Source organism: Callithrix jacchus, chromosome 9 (genome assembly GCF_049354715.1).
Source record: "Callithrix jacchus isolate 240 chromosome 9, calJac240_pri, whole genome shotgun sequence".
NCBI lineage: Eukaryota > Metazoa > Chordata > Mammalia > Primates > Cebidae > Callithrix > Callithrix jacchus.
In genome coordinates, this window is record NC_133510.1 from 71539319 (window position 1) to 71553684 (window position 14366).

The window sequence follows — 14366 nt, forward strand, 5'->3', positions numbered from 1 at the left end:
ATTTTTAATAAAAGGAACATGACTTGTTTCCTACAATTTGCATTTCTGTTGATCTCCCTAGTAAGTTATAACTTTCATTTGTGGGAAACTTTATTCCAGAATCACTAAAAAATTTTTTTATTAAACTGATTATTTTGCTGTTTGTAAATAAAATGATTTTATATATAATTTCATGTTTTATTTTGTTTTTGGGGTTTGTGTGTTTGTGTTTTTTTGAGATGGACTCTCACTCTGTTTCCCAGGCTGGAGTGCAGTGGTGCAATCTTAGCTCACTGTAACCTCCACCTTCCAGGTTTGAGCAATTCTCCTATTTCAGCCTTCTGAGTAGCTTGGATTACAGGTGACCACCACCATGCCCGGCTAATTTTTGTATTTTTGGTAGAGATGGGTTTTCACCATATTGCCAGACTGGTTTTGAACTCCTGACCTCAAATGATCCACTCACCTCAGCCTTCCAAAGTGCTGAGATTATAGGTGTGAGCCACTGCACCTGGCTGATAATTTCTAAAAAGAGAATGCTAAGCAATGTAAAAGATATTTTCTTAATAGTTGTTTACTTTTGATTCATGTTTATATGTATAATACTAAAAGTATGCTTTGAGAGCTTCAGTCCGTAGGCGTCAAGTTTATTCTCACCAGCTACTAAAATTCTTAGACTAGAAATATATAATTATAAAACATTAAATGTAATTTAATTCATTATCACTTTCTTATGTTGGATTAACCACAAAGTGGATCCAGAGAGATTGCTGTTTTAGTACAGTGCAATTTTTTTTCTGTTTTGCTCAACAAATCTTTTCTGAGGACTGTATGGCAGGTATACCTGGCACTGGGTTAGGCTCTGGGAATACAGCAAAGAATGAGACAAAGCTCCTGCCCTTAAGGAGTAGTAGCAGCAAAGACAGAAGTCTAAGGAAATTATTTCGATCCAGTGAAAAAACAAAAAATCCACCTAACCTACTTGCTGCTGAGCTTGCCAACTCTTTGGTGACTGGAACCTTTTGTTTTTTATTTTTCACTGAGCTGATCAGCATGGGTTCAGTGTAACCAGGCTTGAGTGGTAAGAGATGTCTCAACAGGCCTGATTCCGCTCAGCTGCCCACACCCTCATCACCCTCTTAAAGGCGAGGAGAGCCGCACAAGAGACAGGAGCAATGACTCACTGAGGCCAGCTGCCCCCTTGAATGCAGCATCTCTTTATTCAGGACAGCGTGCCCTGCTTCCTTGGGAGAACCACCTGCTTGCAAGTTGCCGGGAAGTTGCAAGATTGGCTTTAATAGTAGAATGGAGATGATGAGCGGTGAAGAATAAAATAATCCTGAAGAATTTGGGCTTTTTGGGGAAAAAAGGTTTCATTTTTGGGAAACGTGGAATGCTGTGAACGGTGGACGGTTTGGGCATAGGCTGAGGAGCTGCTGCAGGTGATGAGCAGAGAGCTGCTACATAGAACGTAGGCAAAGATGGTGTTCAGGTGCCATGCCCTGGTTCAGCCAAATAGCCAATCACGGTAAAATCTGTTCTACCTGGCTGGTGCTTGTGCCAAAGAATGCCAATTATTAAATACTTGGACCATCTTTCCTACAGGTATGTGTACCTTAAATAGCTGTGTCAGCAGACAGGTCCCTTTTTCATTGTTCTCTTAAGCCTGTTTATATTTAGGCACTGAGTTGTAAATTCCTACCATAATGGAGTCTTACTAAATGCCATTGTTTTGAGTTCAGGCATGCCTTACTTTGGGGCTTAAATGTGACTCTGTTTATCTATAGAGACAGGGTCTCACTCTGTCACCCAGCCTGGAGTACAGTGGCACAATCATAGCTCACTATAATCTCAAACTTTAAGGCTCAAGTGATCCTCCTGCTTCAGCCTCCGGAGTAGCTACAACTAAAGATGCACACACCAGGCCCAGCTAATGTTTTTCATGTTCTGTAGAGACAGAGTCTTACTCTGTTGCCCAGGCTGGTCTTGACCGCTGAGACTCAAGTGGTCTTCCTGCCTCGTCCTCCCCAAGCACTGGGATGACAGATGTGAGCTACTGTGCCTGGCTGCGATTCAGTTTAGATTTTGAATAGAATAATTCATCAAGTAGACCTTCTGTTTTTAAATAATATTCTGGAGAATTTTGGTAAATTTTACCTGCATCTTGTAAGCAAATCTTTACCTTTCCCATACAACTAAATCATTCTCTCTAGACCTGTGAATTCTTTAAAAAATTTAATCTTTTATAATTACATGAAGCTTGCCTTCAAGATGTCTTTTGTTATTGGTTGTAATTAGAGTCCCCTAAATATTTTAAATGCTTCTTTAATAAAATGGAAAGTCAGGATTGAAAACCTGTTAAAACTTTGCTAGGCTATCAGCTGTCCCGGCCACTCTTTTAGCTGAAATCCTAAAAGCTGTCTGTAATCTGGAAGAGATCTAGAACAACTGGGACACAAAGTGCCGTGGAAATCAGCAGATTGGCCACACTTTACTCTGGTTTCATTCTGTCACAATCACTCTAAACGATCTATTTCAGACCAAAGCCAAAAGCTCTGTTGACTGACCAAACTCACAAACCACAGTAAAAACTTTTTCGCCAATTCTCCACCACAAGTTAATAAGTGAGAAAGTTTAGGGACCCTGCACAGTGTTCTCTTTTCAGGAGTGAAAATGACTTTTGATTAGATCCCCTGCCTTGCCTTTTTTTTTTTCTTTTCTCATTCCTTTTTTGCTGGAACAAAGATTTAGACCACCAGGATTGTAGTACTAGTTAAGACATCAATTTGTTACCAATAAGAAACTTAATTAGCAGAAGGAAAAATGTAATCGTGGAGATAAATGGAAAGCGTGCCAAGCATCTGAAAGGTGATAGTTAATATTTGTAAAACTGTCTGCTGTGTACTCCGCTGTTTTACATACTTCACCTTATTCAATCCTGACGGTTGTTATTCTCCCCTTTACAGGTGATGCTTGGATGCTACAGATAAATGCTTGGAACCACAGATCCAGCCAATGACAGCCATTGTCCTCTCAAAGCCAGCCCACTTGATCTCAAGAGACTTCATGTGGAGCCACAGCTGCCTCATGTACTGAGAGTACCACTCCTGAAGAAGCCGACCCAGCTTCAATCCAAGGAAGAAAGTCTGACCAGGTAGGTGGAACCTGGGATCTGTAAAGCATGGTGCTGTGCAAGAGGTGAGAGAGTGCACAGGCAAATGGTCTCTGAAGACTAGCAATCATTCTGAAGTCTGTGTCCAAGCAGTAAACAAACAGCACACTCAGTAACCAGCATTCTTGCAAAGGTTGAGAATGGTAGTTACATTCCATGACTAGAGTCAGTGGGAAGTCATTAATACTGCTGGTCTGAAAGGGTAAGGGAAGGCAGTTACCAGTGAGAGCTGTTGCTGGTGGACTGGGGCTAACCTGACAAAGGCTCTGACTTGGGTGGCGGTATTAGGTAGAAAAAAGTAGCTACAGCCAAATGACAGCCTGGTACAGAAGGAGCCAGGGAATAAACAAGCTGACTGCTCTCTCCTTGCCATCTGATCTTTTGCTGCTGCCTCCCACTGGCTAAGCCCAACCAGAATTCAGGAGCACAAGAACCCAGGCAATGCCATCTGTGGAGTTCAGCCACCCTGGGCACAAGTTACAGTGGAGATGAGTGAAGAGTGGGTCTGGAATAGGAAGGGAAAATAGGGAATATCTAGAACAGAAGCATTTTCAAGACTAAGACCATATCACCCTACCCTTGAGGGCTCCATTTCCTGGCAGAGACTTGCAAGAGGCATGTAGGACTTTAGGATTCTTTCCTCTTTTTTTTTTTTCCCTCATGAACACCCCTTCCTTATCTCAATAATGACTTGAAAATTGCCAGATACTTTGGGATATTGGATATTTAGGTGCTTATCTAAATTGCTTATAGTCCTGTAGAATTAAAAAAGACATCATGATGCTATTGCAGATTTGCACTCAACATTCATCCCACTTTAAGTGTGCTGCTTTTTATGCTGCAAAGACTAGAATGCTAAAAAAAAACAAAAATGAAAGCAAACCAGGGGCCATAACATCTTCCCTCCTGCTCTTTCTGCTCATGACCATGGCCATTGGTTGCAGGTGATCAGAAGTGGGGTCCAGGACATTCCCTCTGCTGGTGCAGATTGCAGCAAGGTAATATAATTCTGGGACTGGGACAGTCACCAGATCATGGTGACTTCCTGATTGTGGTGGACTCCCAATTGTGGCAGTGGTGATGTCATTCAAGAGCTGGTGGCTTTTTGGATCATGGAGGCAACAGCAGCTCTTTTGGTGACTTGGCTCTGCTATGGTGTGTCTTAGTCCATTCAAGCTGCTATTACAAACTACCTAGATGCAGGTGTCTCATAAATTGCATTTCTCACAGATCTGGAGACTGGGAAGTTAAATGTTAAGGTACCAGCAGATTCCGTGTCTGATAAAGGTCTGCTTCCTGGTTCACAGATGGCCATATTTTCACTACAACCTCATGTGGTAGTAAGGGGCAAAGGTTCTCTCCAGGGTCTCTTTCATAAGGGCACTAATCCCATTCATGAGGGCTCTGCCCTCAGGACCTAATCACCTTCCAGAAGCCTCATCTCCAAATACCATTCCATTAGGGATTAGGTTTTAGCATATGAATTTTGGGGCAACACAGACATTTAGTCCATAGCATGATTCGACCTATATTCTTACATGAAGCCCTAAGCTTCATGTAAGAATATAGGTCGAATCATGCTATGAGCAGTCTTCCAGTAAATAAGGAGAAAACCACGTGATCTTTTATAATCTAAGCCTAGAAATCACATGGCATCACTTCCACCATACTCTCTATGTCCACCTAGATTCAAGGATTGGGGACTTGGATGCCACTTCTAGATGGGAGGAGTGTCAAAAAATTTGCAGCAATGATTTAGAGCCATCACAGCGCCCTCCACAAACTCCATGCCCCATCATTCCACTTACCCTATGGCTCTAGTCAAAGCCTCCACTGGAAATCATTTAGATACCTGAAGAATCTCACCTTCAGGTAAAGGGCTAGATGCAGTGCTCCTAACATTGTATTTAAGGGTGAAACTTTTCAACTAGCTTCTTGATGTTTTGGAATTTCCATTATATTGCTAGAAAAAGAATCAAAATATTGTCTTGCCTAGAAAAGTAGAAACCTGACTTTTGGTAATCCTTGGGCCAGCATGTTACCAAAATAGGAACTTGGACACACAAGAATAAAATGTGGATCTAGTGATGAGTTGAGAGAATGATCCCAGGATCAAGGCCAAAACCAGGCTTCTCCAGCTAAGGCATAAGATCAGAGCAGATTGTACATCCACTTGATTCTGTGTTTTTATATCCACCTGGGTATTCATTCTTATCTTCATATCCTTCTGGGGTAACTGCATGGTTGGTCTTTGAACCAAGCCAGGCTAAGCCTGGTATTGGGTGCTTTGCCTCTGGGTCAGAAAAGGATATGCTGCTCAGCAAGTTATTGACCCTCAATAACACCAACCAACATACACTTGTTGAGTAGATCCTATGCTCCAGGCCTTGTTAAGCTCAGGGCAGATGTAGAGAAACAGATAGTGTCTTTCCATGAAAAAGCTCAAATCTCACAGAGGAGATAGATGAGTGAGCAAATAATAACAATACCATGTGATAAAATAGTATACCCGATCATCTCAATAGACACAGAAACAGCATTTGAAAAAATCCAGCATCCCTTTAAGATTAAAACTCTCAGCAAAATCAGCGTACAGGGACATACCTCAATGTAATAAATGCCATCCGTGACAGACCCACAGCCAACATAATACTGAATGGGGAAAAGTTGAAATCATTTCCTCTGAGAACTGAAACAAGAGGAGGATGCCCACTGTCACCACTTCTATTCAACATAGTACTGGAGGTCCTAGCCAGAGCAATCAGACAAAAGAAGGAAATAAAGGGCATCCAAATCAGTAAAGAGGAAGTCAAACTCACTTTTTTCCTGATGCTATGATTGTATACCTAGAAAACTCTAAAGACTCTTCCAAAAAGCTCCGGGAACCAATAAGAGAATTCAGCAGTTTCCATACACAAAATTAATGTACACAAATCAGTAGCTTTCCTATACACCAATAGCAACCAAGCTGAGAATGAAATCAAGAACTCAACTCCCTTGACAATAGCTGAAAAAAACTGAAATACTTAAGAATATACCTAACCAAGGAGGTGAAAGACCTCTACGAGGAAAACTACAAAACACTGCTGAAAAAAAAAATTATAGATGACACAAACAAATGGAAACGCATACCATTCTCATAGACGGGTGGAATCAGTATCATAAAAATGACCATACTGCCAAAAGCAGTCTACAAATTCAGCACAATTCCCATTAAAATACCACCATCATTCTTCACAGAACTAGAAAAAAAATTCTAAAATTCATCTGGAACCAAAAAAGAGCCCAATAGTCAAAGCAAGACTAAGCAAAAGGAACAAATCTGAAGGGATCACATTACCTGATTTCAAACTATACTATAGTGCCATAGTCACCAAAACAGCATGGTAATGGTATACAAATAGGCACATAGACAAATGGAACAGAATAGAGAACTCCAAAGCAAACCCAAATACCTATAGCCAATGGATCTTCAACAAAGCAAACAAGAACATAAAATGGGGAAAGAACACCCTATTCAGCAAATCGTGCTGGGATCACTGGCAAGCCACATGTAGGAGAATGAAACTGGATTCTCATCTCTCAGCTTATAAAAAAATCAACTCAAGATGGATCAAGAACTTAAATCTAAGACCTGAAACTATAAAAATTCTAGAAGATAACATCGGAAAAAACCTTCTAGACACTGGCTTAGGGAAGGATTTCAAGACCAAGAACCCAAAAGCAAATGCAATAAAAACAAAGGTAAGTGGCTGGGACTTAATTAAACTGAAGAGCTTTTGCATGGCAGAAGGAACAGTCAGCAGAGTAAACAGGCAACCCACAGAGTGGGAGAAAATCTTCACAATCTATATGTCTGACAAAGGACTAATATCCAGAATCTACAATAAACTCAAACAAGTTATCAAGAAAAAAACAAACAGTCCCATCAAAAAGTGGGCTAAGAACATGAATAGACAATTCTCAAAAGAAGATATACAAATGGCCAACAAACATATTAAAAAATGCTCACCATGACTAATATCAGGGAAATGCAAATCAAAACCATAATGTAGTAGCTTAATCCTGCAAAAATGGTCATAATAAAAAACTAATAGATATTGACATGGATGCAATGAACAGGGAACACTTCTATACTGCAGCTGGGAATGTAAACTAATACAACCATGATGGAAAACTGTGTGAACATTTCTTAAAGAACTAAAAGTAGAACTACCATTTGATCCAGCAATCCCATTACTGTGTATCTTCCCAGAGGAAAAGAATTCTTTATATGTAAAAGATACTTGTGCACACGTGTTCATAGCAGCACAATTTGCAATTGCAAAATCATGGAACTATCCAAATGCTATCAATCAATGAGTGGATAAAGAAACTGTGGCATATATATATATATATATATATATATATATATATATATTATGGAATACAACTCAGCCATAAAAAAGGAATGAATTAATGGCATTCACAGCAACCTGGATAGAATTGGAAACTATTATTCTAAATGAAATAACTCAAGAATGGAAAACCAAACACTGCATGTTCTCACTTATAAGTGGGAGCTAAGCTATGAGGATGCAAAGGCATGAGATTGACACAAAAGACTTTGGAGACTCAGTGGGAAAAGAGTGGGAAGGGGTTGAGGAATAAAAGACTACAAATCGGGTTCAGTGTGTACTGCTCAGGTGATGGGTGCACCAAAATCTCACAAATCGTCATTAATTAATTTTACTCGTGTAACCAAATACCACTTGTTTCCTAAAACCTAGAAAATACTGTTTTCAAAGTAAGTGCTAAGTGTTACAGGTGCACAAAAAAGGGAGTGACCTGTTTTAAAGCCTTTGGTAAAAGATGACTTTTGAGCAGGGTTTTGTCAGGTTGAGAAGGTAGCAAGAGCCTCTTGAACAGAAAGAACATCCTGTGAACGATATTGAGGTGAAATACAAAGACATATGTTACATACAAGGAAAAATGGATAATCCTATGAAATTGGGGTGTTGATTTTAAGGAGGGTGAGGTGAACATGAAAGCTAGAAAATGGATTTGGGTTGGATTTTCAAGGTCTTTGTATTTCAGGCTAAGTTTAGGGGTTTTACTCATAAATAATAGTTGAGGATGCAAAAGAGTAGAAAATGTGGCAAAACATGAGCGCTATAAAAGCTGTTTTTAATCAGCGAAGCCAAGAATGTCCCGCGATTCAGAGCTTTGTCATTTTTGAGATTTTGCAAACCTCTCTTGGAGCCAGACTCCAACTGGAAATTTCAGACTTTCTCCTATGTTTATGAACTTGTGTTTTTCAAAAAGTTAAAAATCCCACATTGCTGCTATGTTCCATCCAGTGAAGACAAAATTACCTGCCAGAAATAATCTGAAAGGCAAACAGTACAGTTTTACCAGTTTCTCTGTTATGTTATTCATTTCCGAGTAAAGAATAGATCAACAAACAGACAAAATCCTTTTTGCTCTAGACAGGAGAATTTAAAAGGTTAATTTTGTACGTGTTGGTGAATTTTTTTTCCCTACATGCGGTACAAACCACCCCCCAGAGGCAAATTACTTGAATCAACTCTCAAAACCACACATATATATTTATGCACCCAGCAGTGGAAGGTGTGGAGGGCAGGGGATTCCAGGTGACTCACTGTGTCTGGCATCTGGGTCAGGAATTTCTCTCAACCAATGGCAGAGGGGTTGCCACTGTAATAGGTGCGCAAATGAACTGCCACCAAATCATTACATGTGACGTGTGCTGTGTGAGGTCCTTACAGATCTGTTTTGAGGCTAGCCAACCCTTAAGGGGATGAAGCTTTAGTTTTTTCCAGCTCATTCAGCATGGACAGCCCAAAGGACTTGCTCTCCTGCTAGCTTCTTAGATATCTAACTCCTAGTTAGCTGTGGGAAGTCTGTGTTCGAGTTTAAATTTTCCCCATATTGACATGAATCACTGCATATTGGGAAATTTCTAGATGGCTCAACCATATGTAGCACATGGTGCCCAGTGAGGGGGAACAGTAGTTTTTCTCTCATGCATTTTAAGTGAAATTGCCATGCAGAAGTAGACATTGAACCGTATTTTCCTCTTTCTCAGTATAGTTCCTCTCTCTTACTGTGGAGATATCCAGTTGCCTTGCACAGACAGATCTTTGTCTTGGGAAGATCTACTGCTTAATTCCTTTTATCAAAGGAGCCCAGATGTTGCTGTGAATAAACGGCAAACCAGCACAAAAGCCAAGGAGATTCAAAGGAGAAGGATAGGGATGCCAAGCCCATTCCTTCTTTGTGATATTAATAAAACATCTATACTGGATTAAACTGGCCCCAGTACAAGGCCACAAGGCAGAAAGGACTGTGACCCCAAGGAGAAGTTTACCCCTGGAGAGAACAATGTGGCATAAGAGTTCAGTTCTTCCCAGGGCCTGGTTGTCATGGCAGATGGTTCAACATGAACTGATGTGGAAGACCCACCTCTCTGACCCTCCTAGACACTCCACCACTGTGGGTGGACTTGGGGAAATGATCAAGAATGCATTTCTCTAGTTCACAACCAAAAGAGCTGTGAACTAGAGAAATGTAACATGGGAGTCAGGCCTACTTCTTCATCCTTTGTTCATCTCCTTGTCCCCTTCAAAGAAATCACTACCTGTGTCTCTGTCACCAAAGCAGAGGCTCTGAGTGAGTGCTGGACTACCTCTTTGTAAGAGCAATGCCAGGGGCAGGACTCTTAGCCACAGAGAATGAGGGACTCCAGGCCCCAAGCAGATTTTCTGGGTGGGAACACAGGGCAGGCATTCGATTGAATAGCCTCTTGTGGCTTGTTAAGAAAATCTGACTTGTTAAGGAAAAATTCTGCAACGGAAGAAATCATTCTCATAATAGATGGGGCTTTGAGTTATTAAACTGAATAGTAAGAGTACACTCTTATTTTGCACTCTGGTGTTGACATCAAGAAGCATTGGATGTATAATAAAATGAACATATGTAAAAACAAACCATGAGAAACATTGTAGGAGTCACTGAGATTGCTGGAACAAAGATTACAAAACTCCATGTTCTTGGGGTGGAGGGGGACTCCAGCATGGGGCAAAATGGATCCTTTCAAACCCACTTAACCGTTCAAGTTCAGACAATTGCACTGATAGTTCTGTTCTCTAAGGGTTGTATTTAGGTGTCATCCTTCTCCTCTTAGCCTAATTAAGAGATTTTCTCTTGGACCAAGAAGAGCAAGACAGCTTTCAATGGCAATTAGTGAAAAGAAGGAGTGCTAGGTTGATTATCTTATATACACTCATCACCTTCATGGGGACCAAAGGGGCTAAATGGGTCTCAAATATTTATTGAAATATTAAATCCAACTGAAGTGCTTAAATCTACTTCTTTTTATCCATGTAGATGAAAGAATATGTAATAATAATAAGAGTAAATGCTAGCATTTATTTAGTATGTGCTACCTGCCAAGGACTATGCTGATGAGATTTTATTGGCTATCTCATTTAGTCCTCATAACTCTGTTAGACTCTGTATTAATCTGTTCTCACATTGCCATAAAGAACTACCTGAGACTGGGAATTTATAAAGAAAAGAGCTTTAATTGGCTCATGGTTCTGTAGGCTGTGAATGCAGCATAGCTGGGGAGGCCCCAGGAAACTTACAATCTTGGTGGAAGGCAAAGGGGAAACTGGCACATCTTCACATGGCTACACATGGCGGGGGAGGTGCTATACACTTTTAAACAGGCAGCGCTAGGGGAATGGTGCCAAACTATTAGAAAAAACCCTCATGATCCAATCACCTCCCACCAGGCTCCTCCTCCAGTACTCAGGATCACAGTTAAACATGAGATTTGAATGGGGACATAGAGCGAGACCATATCAGACTCCATTACTTTCATAGACTTTGTAGATGTGTAGTCTTTGCAGATTGAAAAAGTGAGGCTCCTATTGGATAGATTGTTGTCATTTTTTAAAAAGTTAAACAATGACAGTGATCCACAAGTTCCTTGAATCATAGAAAGATCTTTATGTATACATGTTATAAGAATGTTAAGATGGAATTTTTCAGACTCATTTTTGGGAGAGGCCCTAAGATAATAGGCACCAGGTACTCCTCCATTTCAATGTGAGATGCCAGACCACCTATGCAGGACTTGCAAAAGATGTGCCCTAGAACTGGTCATAAAAATGTTACCAGAAAAAGGCTGGATGTGGTGGCTCATGCCTGTGATCCCAGCACTTTGGGAGACTGAGGTGGGCAGATCACTTGAGGTCAGGAGTTCCTGACCAGCCTGGCCAACATGGTGAAAACCCATCTCTACTAAAAATGCAAAATTAGCCGGGTGCGGTGGTGCATGCCTGTAATCCCAGCTACTTGGGAGGCCAAGGCAGGAGAATCACTTGAATCCTGGAGGCGGAGGTTGCAGTGAGCCAAGATCGTGCCATTGCACTCCAGCCTGGGCAACAAAAGTGAAACTCTGTCTCAAAAAAAAAAAAGTGTGCTTATTTTGTCACTTTAAGGCCAGATAAAGGCTTCAAGGAGAGACTGATGTTTGGGGAATGTGCTGTACCAGCGTCTGACTCATTCTTGCTGAACCTAAAGGGCAGTGGACTTATTCAAGTCCCCCTGGAGGTAAATATGGGCCATGGTGTAAGCAGTGACTATATTCTCACAGACAGAGAGCCTTAGTGGACCAAGAGGCTCCAGAGTTGTTATCTTAGATTCTGCCCACGAAGAAAGACTGCATGAAGGGCTGAGGAGACCTTAGCAGAGAGATGCTGAAGGTATGTGACTCTGTGGCCCCCGGTTGAATGAGGAGTCCTAAGTGACCAGCTGGCAAGTACACTGCCCATACCCAAAGACCACAGGTGTGAGACTCCTGGTGACTGAGGGATGGAGGTGGGCCTCTGAGGAACCCATGAAAATACCCACCTGAGAGTCAGCTTTAAATACCTTCCAAGGCTGGAGAAAACCACTATCATATGGGCACCAGTCAAGTAAAAACCTTTTTTGATCTTATCCCCTGCTTTCACATAGGAGGGGTCAGAAGCTGTAGCTGATTAGTGGGCAGGGTGGAGTTTGAAAGTGAAGAGAGAAGACGCTGACCTGCCTCCTTTCCACTGCCATGGCAGGCAGTGGAAGGTGGGAAGAGGAGAGCCTTTAATTTTAACTGATGTTTGAAGGGTTTTGTCTGTTGACTTTAATTATGCTGACTAACCAATATTAGATTACCAAACAGAGACTGTTTTTGAGGGAAGTGATGGAAGACTTCTATTATCTAAGAATGACTAGAAAGGTTATAAGCCCTGTCCTAGATTTTATCCAAGTATAGGAAAAACTTAACCCATAGAGCAAATTTGCATACATAATACATATTTATATTTCAAATTTTTAATGGTTTATCTCTTTCAGATTTCAAGGAGGAGACATGCTGAGATATCCTTAAGTTATAAAGACGTATTGTAACAATGCACAGGAAGTTAAGGAAGTCCGTGGAACTATCTGAGCAGGCATATAGTCCTTTAGAACTCTGATATTCAAATGTTCAGGGGAACTGGAAACAGTGGCTTCTTAGTGTTTGAGTAGTTCTCATTGTCCTAGGCATCTGGTCTCACTCTGGGATTGACTGTCACTCCCCACTCTCTTCTCTGTGCATGTCTTGCATCTGATGGGCCCAGATTGTCACCATTTAATATGGAGCAACCCACTGGGCAGAGTTTCACTCCTTGCTATTTCCTAGACACCTGACCTCACCTCCTTTTCTCAAGTACTGATTCCTGGTCCAATAACTGGGGACAAGAGTATTCGTGGCACAGGCATGACCAATATATGAAAAAAACTGCTTGCACTTGCTTATGAGATGGGGTCCGTGGGCACAGCAGATTTCATAGACTGTCTGATGGAATTTTCTACCAAACACCTCCTTTATCACATTTCCACAAACAGGCTGAATAGCAAATCAGTTATTCTTTGGCTGCCTTCCTTCTTTTTTTTTTTTTTTTTCTGTCATGAGTGCTAGCATTTCTGTGTACCAACATTTATACATAGAAGCATTATACATAGAAAGGACCAACCAGTATGAGCCTTTCTAAAAATATACCAAAAAGTAAAGAGCATCAACATAAAGAAGAATTTACATCAATGAATGGATAAAATAGCTAGTTAACATCAAATGGCAGTAACCCTAAATTTAAATCGGCTAAATCCCCCAATCAAAAGATACAGCCAAAACCTAACGGTATATCCGAAGATACACAAAGACTCAGAACAAAGGGTTGGAGAAAAATTTACCAACCAAATGGAGAGCAAAAATAAATAAATAAACAAAAAGCAGGAGTTGCAATTCTCACATTTGATAAAATAGATTTCAAAGCAACAAAGATACAGTGGTAAAAGGATCAATGTAACAATAAGAGATCTTAATACCCAGATACGTAAGACCCATAATGAGATTTAGACTCAATGAGACAGAAAATTAATAAGGATATCCAGGACTTCAACTCAGATCTGGAACAAGTAAACTCAATAAATATTTTTAGAGTTCTCCATTTTAGATACACAAAATATTGATCAGCCATTATTAATACCCATTTTTAGAATGAAGCAATATTCCTGTTCTCTCTCCCTCTTTTTCTTCCTCTTTCTTCCTCTCCTTCTCTCCTTTTTTTACTTTTCAACATCCTAGTTCCTCACCTCTACTCAATACATTCCTCTGAACACCTGATTCCTTGTGATTCTCCCGTCCCACTGAAACCTCCAATCCATTAAAAAAAAATTTAAATTTAAAAAAATTTTTAAAAAGCTATTGCAACATTTCTTTTGAAAAAGAAGATAAAGGTAATAATTTGCTGTATAGTCATTCATACTCAAAGAGGAATAGCAGTGTTTAATAGCATTCTGCATAAACTCATAAATAGAAGCACAAAGAAGACTCACTTCTAATTATGCTTAAAAGGTTCTATAACTTTTCTTTAGAATAGCTCTGTAAAAAAAAAGAAAGAAAGAAAAAGAAAAAAAAGAAACCCCATCTCTACTAAAAATACAAAAATTAGCTGGGTGTGGTGGCACGGGGCTGTAATCCCAGCTACTCAGGAGGCTGAGTGAGGAGAATCGCTTGAATCGAGGGGGCAGAGACTGCAGTGAACTGAATTCGTGTCACTGCACTCCAGCCTAGTGACAGAGCTAGAATCCATCTCAAAAAAGAAAAAAAATATTGAAAAAAGTT

General features: G+C 40.5%; 1 long non-coding RNA gene across 1 annotated transcript in view; it reads left to right on the forward strand.

Annotated features, from left to right (window-relative positions):
- The first annotated feature begins 2949 nt into the window (after positions 1-2949).
- LOC144577719 (uncharacterized) overlaps positions 2950-14366 on the forward strand; it is a 51992-nt gene continuing 40575 nt past the window's right edge. The window contains exon 1 of the long non-coding RNA XR_013522245.1: positions 2950-3133. This is a non-coding gene — a long non-coding RNA (uncharacterized LOC144577719). The remainder of the gene's footprint in view (positions 3134-14366) is intronic.